The 8,418-nt window shown below is 38.5% G+C and overlaps 1 protein-coding gene across 3 annotated transcripts in view; it reads left to right on the top strand.

Annotated features, from left to right (window-relative positions):
- Grm1 (glutamate metabotropic receptor 1) overlaps nucleotides 1–8,418 on the top strand; it is a 443,300-nt gene that overhangs the window by 18,498 nt on the left and 416,384 nt on the right. For all 3 annotated transcript variants that reach the window (XM_031380374.1, XM_031380375.1, XM_031380379.1), the window contains exon 2: nucleotides 6,057–6,202. The gene's annotated coding sequence lies outside the window, so the exon portion shown is untranslated. The remainder of the gene's footprint in view (nucleotides 1–6,056; nucleotides 6,203–8,418) is intronic.

The raw sequence follows: 8,418 nt of genomic DNA, 5'->3' as shown, positions 1-8,418 counted from the left end.
CCACCACCACCACCGTCATCCAGGAATCATTGGCATTCATCAAATTACCTTGTTAACATTAGATATTTAAAACAAAATTATCTCATTTTTTTGGGCAAATAAGTATGAGTAAAAGACATACAGACTTGCAGACTCTGATCTTTGGATGTAATATTACATTCAGACTTTTCACTCACCATCTCTCCTAATACAAATAAAGTTCATCCAAAACATACCTTTTGTAAACATATGGAATTCAGTTAAGTAACGTACTTGATAAATGAAATCAGTTTATTTAATCTTTTTATGCTTTCTTTGCGTGCTTTTTGTGATTCATATTCATTGATTAAATTATATGAAGGTACTGAGATGAATCATTCTCTGTATCACAGCCAATACTAATAATAATCTGTGTAGTATGTTAAATTTTTATATAACTTCACTCGTGCTACAAGACCTTATTTGTAGATCTTTTTGCATAAGTTACTGTGTCAACTTGAAGTTTTTTATAATGCTGGCAGGCTATTAAAAGTCTCATATGATAATAGATGTTTTTGTTCAGGTTAATTTTCATAGTGACAGAGGAAAGTATTAACTCAGAATTGAAAAAGCTTGGAACATTATGATTTAGGCACGAGAACAGCAAGTAGATTTTGTTAACCTGGAACTTAAAAGGGACACACTGATAAGTTATGAGCACTGTGAAGATGTGAAACTATCACCAGCTGTTAATATTAATTAGACTTTTATTTACGTAGCAGTAAACCTGATGCAATGTGAAGTGGTGTTCAAAGCTACAGAAATAGCTATTAATATTTTTTTTGTCCTTGCTTAACTCTTTGGCTCAATCTTATAAATTTGATAATAGCTTGTTTATGGGGTCTTCACTTCTTGATATGTTCAAGGAAAACAGTAAATACTTAATTTCCTGATTTGTCCCACTCTTCACATTTGATTCAATGTATTCTAATATGTTAATGATTACTGCATTCTGACCATGAGATTTCACACTTACTTTTACCACCATAGCTTTGTACCACTCTAGTTCATGACCCCAGCACTGTACTGCAAAAGCTTAAATAGTACACTGCCCCAAATTCACCCTACATGTTAATATTATTTTTCTGAAAAATACTTGATTATACTATTTGTGGCGCTGTGCAATAGCTTCCAACAGCTTTCAATATGAGGACTAAATTTTAGCACAATAAGTATGTTTTTAAAGGAGGTGCACAGTGGTTCACACTTTGTTATTACAACCCTCAGAACTCTGAGGCAGGAGGATTGCCATTAATTTGAGGCCAGTCTGCCCATCATTTTTGAATTCTAAACTGTGTACACCCTCCTCCTTTACCATTTCTCTTTCCAGGTTATCAGTACATGCCTCATCTCTCTAGAATAGAATTCTCAGCTCCAATTTGCTCACATATGCTCTACCCACCCCCCAAACTCAAATAGGTACCACTTCAGAATAGCATACTATGACTTTTTCAGTGTGAGTCACTATGTTTCTCTTTTTGTCTGACTACTCAGTCTAGATGCTTATCATGACATCTTAATACTATGCTAGAACTGGCTACTACTTATTATTCCCTTCCTTAGTAGACTACAGGCTCTTTGGGCAAAAATAAATAGATACTAGCTCTCTTAATTACTTTTCCATTGCTGTGATTTTGATGCTGACCAAAGCAACATCTAAAGGAAGGACTTCATTTCGTACTCATGGTTTCAGAGGATAAGAGTCCATGACCATCATGGTGGGAATCATGGCAGCAGGCAGACTGGCAGGCAGGCATGCATGCATGCATGCCACCGGAGCAGTAGATAAGAACTTATATCTTGATCTACAAACATGAGACAGAGGGGGGGTGGTTGAGATCACTTTGAAACATCAAAGCTCTCCTTAAGGGTTATGCTCCTTCATCAAAGCCATATCTCCTAATCCTACCCAACCATTTCCACCAACTAGGGACCAAGCATTCAAACACATGAGCCTATGAGGACTTTTCACATTTAAACTACCACATTATCCATCTCTTAATTTTATTTTTTTACACAGACAACTGTCTTAGTTTCATCCTTGTTGCTGTGATAAAATGCCTTGGTAAATGTGCCTCAGAGGAGAAATTGTTTAATCCTAGTCACAGTTCTGGGTTACAGTCTTTCACAGCAGCAGGAACTGGAGACAGTTGGTTACATTGCATCCTTATTAAAAATGCAGAAAGGAGAAAATGCATGCATGCTTGTGATTCACCAGACTTCTTTCATGGCTCAGGGCATAGGGTTACTTACAATAGGCTCATTTTCCTTAAATTAACACAATCAAAACCGTCCCTCCCAGACCAGGCAGTTCTCCTGTTAGACTCTCTTCCTAAGTGACTCTAGTTGTGCCAAGTTGGCAATTAAAATAGGGAATGGAGTGATGGCTCTGCATTTAAAAGCGCAGGAAGACCTGGGTTCAATTCCTAGCATCTGAATCATGACTCACTACCATCTGTAATTTCAGTTCTAGGGAATCTAATGCTTCTCACCTCCAAAGACCCCTGAACATATAGAGTGCTCCATATTCAGCATCCAGGGCTTATCATATAATCAACTGGACCCCCAAAAGCTAGGGTAGCTCTGCCATTTGCAGCACACATGGATTCTCCCTTACTCAGAATACATATTAATATGTGCAGTTCTTCTTGGTGAATGTCTCATAGTACTGGCGTCTCCGATATCCTGGATCTCCATTGCAACTGGGGCTTCTTGCAACTGGGGCTTCACCTATACAGCTTCATACAATAGTCTCTTAAAGCTCCGCTGCAGGAATTCCAACCCTGCCACTCAGTGCCTGGGCTTAGTTACCTTCCAGGACTCTCACAATCTTGCTTGTTTCATGCCTTCATTTCTGACATTTCTGGAAACATAGCTATGCCAGGTTCTGTGTACTTCCCTTGGAGAAATGCTCCCAGGCTTTCTTCTTTTAAATGAATTTGGATTCCTTACAAGATGGAGCCCTGCAAGAACTAGGGCTTTGCCATCAAGGAGACACCTTCCCTTCTGTGACAGTGTAGTGCAGAAGGTTTTTCCATAACTGTGCTTGTCTCTTTATCAGTTAAAGCTGCTTCTTTAGCACTGCTTGAATACCACACCGCCTTGAGATTTCCTCAGCTAAAGGCAGGTCCCCCAAAACTGGAGCAGGGCTGTCCCTGAGTCTGCTGCCTGCCTGTGGATCCCATTCTTTTAGCTGGGCAGCTTTGTCTGGCCTCAGTGAGAAAGGATGTGCTTAATCCTGTAAGTGACTTGATGTGCACTGTGTGTATGTATGTGTTTGAGAGAAAGAGAGAGAGAGAGAGAGAGAGAGAGAGAGAGAGAGAGAGAGAGAGAGAGAGAGAGAGAGAGGAGAGAGGTCTAGGGTTGTCCCTTCTCAGAGGAGAAGGGGAGGAGGGAATGAGGAAGGAGGATCTATGTGAGGAGGTACCAGGAGTGGGGACTGATGTTTGGATGTAAAGTGAATAAAAGCCAACCAACAAACATCCCCAAATCAGTTTATTATCTTTAAGCTCAATTACACCCAGCTTCTTGCCCAAGGACATGAGCAGAATGAAGCCACGTTCTTGGCCAAGACTGCTGACTCAGTTTCAGATAGAGTACCTGTCTACCCCGACACTTCATGAGCCAGGGCTCCACTATCTTTGTTTTCTCTGGCATTCACATCCTCCGAGTACTCACTAGAGCATCCAGTTGCTTATATAATTCAACAGCCTTTCTAGCTCAGGGTTTCATACCCTTCCATTTTCTCCCACAAACAGTTCCAAAGATCTTAAAGCCAGGTGGTCAGGTTTGTCATTAATAATGATGTCACTTCTTGGTTCCATTCTGTTTTTCTTTCATTTCTATTACTGTGATAAAATACTCCAATAGAAAGCAAGTTACACTAGAGTTACACTTTTAGCTTATATTTCCAGGTTGCACTCTATGTCCACAGGTAACAGCGACAGGAGCTCTAGATAGCTATTACACATTGCATCCTCAGTCGAGAAGCAGAGAGGAAAGAATGAATGAATTGAATGTAGGTAGGCTTGCTGTCAGCTCATGTTCTCCACTCATATAGTACAGGACCCCCTTGCCTAGGATGTAAAGGGACCCACTGTGTAAGTGCCTTCCTATCCCAGTTCATAGTATCTACATAGTCCCTTCAGGTATATGCACGGTCAACCTAATGTAGACAATGCTGACATAGTCCCTTCAGGCACATCCACAGTCAACCTAATCTAGACAATGCTGGCAATTATAATTAACCATTATAACAACTCAAGTATTAAGTTCCAATTCTACTTCTATTGCTCAAGGGTAATATCAGAAGAAACATTTACTCTGAACACAATAAATTCAGCTTGGTTTTCTAGATTCCAGTGTTGATTTCAAAGATTGTAAACATGATTGTATTGAATGAGTAATTCCTATTGGTTGAAGAGAGGCTGTTGCATGTACATCAGCACATTTGACAGAAAAAAAGAAAAGAAAAAAAAAAGAAAAGAAATGTTAAAATTAGTCTGCTTATGTTTTTCCCTGGAAGAACATTATTCATTTTAAATTTGAAGGGACATTCTCTAAGGTAGTGCAGCTCAGTAGAATTATAATCTGAGTTGTACATGTAATTTAATAGTTTATAGTAGGCATATTAAAAAGTAAAATGGATTTATAAATACACATTATTAACCTATCACCATGAATTTTTTTTTTCGAGACAGGGTTTCTCTGTATAGCCCCGGTTGACCTGGAACTCACTCTGTAGACCAGGCTGGCCTCAAACTCAGAAATCCACCTGTCTCTGGCTCCCAAGTGCTGGGATTAAAGGCATGTGCCACCACTGCCCAGCTTATCACCCTGAATTTTATCAAACAAATAAGTACACAGAAACCATTAATGAGAATTTTATTTTATAATTTGAAAATATGTATTTTACATTAAGTTGTATATTAAAATATGTATTTTAAATATTTAAATCAATGTATTTTATTTATTTATTTTGATTTTCAAGATGTGTCAATATTTCATACTTATAGTATCTCAATGAAAGTTAGCCACATTTCAAGAACTCAAGAACATACATCTAGTGGCTACCTATCAGCAGGGTGTGTCTAGATGGCTGACTATAAAATGTGACCATAAAATAGGTGTGGTAATTTGAATAGAAATGGCCCTCATAGGCTCTCAGTGAGTGGCAGTATTAGGAAATGTGGCCTTGTTGGAGGAAATGTGTCACTGGGGTAAGCTTTGAGGTTTCAAATGCTCAAGCCAGGCCCAGTGTCACTCTCTCTTCCTGCTGCCTGAGTATCTAGATGTAAAACTCTCAGCTTCTTCTCCAGCACCATGTCTGTCTGTGTGCCACCATGCTTCCTTGCCATGGCAATAACAGACTAAACCTCTGAAATGAAAGCCCTAATCTAATGCTTTCCTTTTATAAAAGTTGCTGTGGCCATGGTGTCTCTTCACAGCAATAAAAATCCTAACGAAGACACTAGCACTGCAAATGTTTCCAGATTTTCCAATTAGGATCCCAGATGTTGAGATAAGATAATATGCTTTCCCCCATGAAGACCACTGATGACTAAGAGTTCCTAGAGAGAACAGTATGAAGAGCAAACATGAATGGTGTTAAAGAGCTACTAGGTTTCAAGGGGCAAAATGCAAACAGAAACTCCTAAGACAAGATGTCCTTATGACATTTCCTAGACAATATTAAATGTTTCTGGGGAAAAGGGCATAGAAGACTAAGTATGTCTGACAGTGAGTCTGATTGTTAGTATTGATCAGTACTAAAACCACATAGGGAATAAACCTCTGGGCATACCTGTGAAGAACTATGGCCATTTGATCAATGTCTGGGCATGCCTGTGAAGTATTTTCTTGACTACATTAAGTGAGGTGGGAAGATCTACTAACCTTTTGCTTTCTGCCAATATGCCTTTGCTTCTGTCTCATGAGTTTATTTAACCCTTTTTGTGAGTTAATGTGCCCTCTTGTTCCCACTGCTACTGCTGCTGCTGCTGCGATCCCACACTGATATCAGAACTCTTTGTCTCTAGCCTTCAGTGAACTGAAGACCAGTGGCTCTCCAGAAATCCTCCAGCCTCAGATCCAGATTGTGGAGACATCCAGCCACGTAGACTGAAACGCTACTGGTCTTCTGTTTCTCCAGTGGGAAGAGAGACATTGCTGAACTACCTAGAAGGTATCATGTAGAGCTATCCAATCAATCCCTCTTTAATATACATTCATTCTATTGATTCTGTTCCCTAGAGAACCTTGACTACTACAATGGTTTATATAAGTGGAACAGCTTTTTAACTTGTGATAATATTTACACTTTTGTTTGACACAGATCTTACATTGAACCCAACTGCGTTTTAACTCACAGCTATCCCCATGCCTCGGCCTCTCCCATGCAAGGCTTAGAGGCATGACCCATGATGGTAGTGTTTAAGAAATAAAAGTTAAAAGTTAGTTAAATAAAAGTTAATTACAAGTAGTTCATGATGTATTTACTTTCAAAAGTTAATTTACTTTAAAAACTTTTTCAAAAAATAAAATCTGACTTGGATGCCAACCCAATTCCATTTTCTGAGAGGTGTTTTTGTCATTCTGAATCCTGTTGCTATGTTGGAATATATATCTTGCTAGATCTTTTTTCTATTCACACAACAGCATATATATGCATTTTTGAATACTTGTGATATTTTATTGGTTTATGCCATGATGATTATGCTGCTATTTGCATTTTCTCTCAATCATTTATTTTACTGTTCTATGATAGATGTAAGCACACAGAGAGACAGTCAGGGTTTAGACATGAAATAGGAAGCCATTCACATGGCTCAACAGACTTTGGTGACCCCACAACAGAGGAATACACAGGGTTGAGAGACCTGATATAGGAGAGTGAGCTACTGGAAGGCCAGTACCAGGAAGACTATGAAGAATTCTGCCTTGGGGAAGAATGGGGAAGAAATGACATTACTCAGTAAGAACTGGATATTCAAAGGCTGACTGTGTTTTGAGGTGGTAGAGCACCAAGCAGAGATGATCAGGAAAAGAACAGCTTTGAGATCTTCTGACTTCGTGTTTTCCATGGTTGTCTCCTATTGGCTGATATTATGGAAGGATAGCCCATGGTGGTGTTCATCATCAGGTAATGCTGTTGGCAAGGATCAATGTCTTATGGGAAAGCACATGGGAGAGACAGACCAAAGATGTCTCTGAGTGTGGAAAAGATGATACTAAGAAGCTGTCTCCATTGTTTCACTTCCATGTTTTAGACACGGATATACCATCATCTATTTAGCCTCTTTAGTCTCATGAATATTTAGATTATGTATAGCTTTTCTTTTCTCTGTAAACACTTTAAAAGTAGATATTCTTGTTTATAATCTTATTTTTCTTCATAATGATACATATTTCTTTAGGATAGATACTTAAAAGTGATCATTATTATCTATCAAAAATTACTTTCCAAACTTTTCTCCAACTATCAGTGTGTACAAGTAGCTCATTCCCCATACACTGAATAATATTTGAAATCAAACATTGCAGAGCTTCTTAGCTATTTAGCCCTCAAGGACTTTATTCTTTTAGCATTTGAGAAATTCTTTATTTACTTAACACACTATAGGAAATGTTCATCTATTATATAGGATAGTCTTTACAACAACACACTTACTTAATGGCTGTGTAACCTTACTGAAATTGCTTAGCTTCTGTGAACTTCAGATTTCTGCAATTAAAAAAATATATTGTGCTTTTTTCAAGATGAGAGAAATCATGTTTGGCACTGTGAACCATGTCCACTGCATGTGACTGGAGAGATCGTAAATCTTGGGGGGGAACCCACGATTAGCACTGTGCTAAGCCAGTATAATTGCTAGCTACATTGTGAAAGCTTGTCCTTATACCTTACGTCTAATAAGGGAAGCTTCTTTTTACAACTGAGGGAGACCATTTTAGAAAGCCATAACTAGTTACAACACTGAGAACATCCGACCGTGTAGTATCCAGTCCTAACTGATACGTTTAAAACACACTCTCTACACCTAAGGCTTGGGGGGACACTATAGACAAGGGACCAGAAGGATTAGAGAACCAGGAAGTTGGCTACAAAAGAGTGTCTTCTATATAGATGACTGGGAAGATAAAATGCTTAAATACTTTTTGAATGGAAATACAAATGATGCTAGAAAAAAAATGAGAGGATAGGGAGAGTAAAGGATATGTTTTAACCAGATTTTTTTCATTTTTTTTTTAAATGGAGAATTTCATACCTGCATTTCAGGCATATAATGTGTTTAGATCAAATCCACCCACATTTCCTCCCCTTTAACTCATCCCTTATCTCCTCCGCCACCATTTTCCCTTCCAAGTTCATGTGCTCTATTTTTCCTTTTTTTTTTTCTT

This window comes from Mastomys coucha, unplaced genomic scaffold, assembly GCF_008632895.1.
Source record: "Mastomys coucha isolate ucsf_1 unplaced genomic scaffold, UCSF_Mcou_1 pScaffold2, whole genome shotgun sequence".
In the NCBI taxonomy this organism is placed as follows: Eukaryota; Metazoa; Chordata; class Mammalia; order Rodentia; family Muridae; genus Mastomys; species Mastomys coucha.
This window is presented reverse-complemented; position numbering and strand designations above follow the sequence as displayed.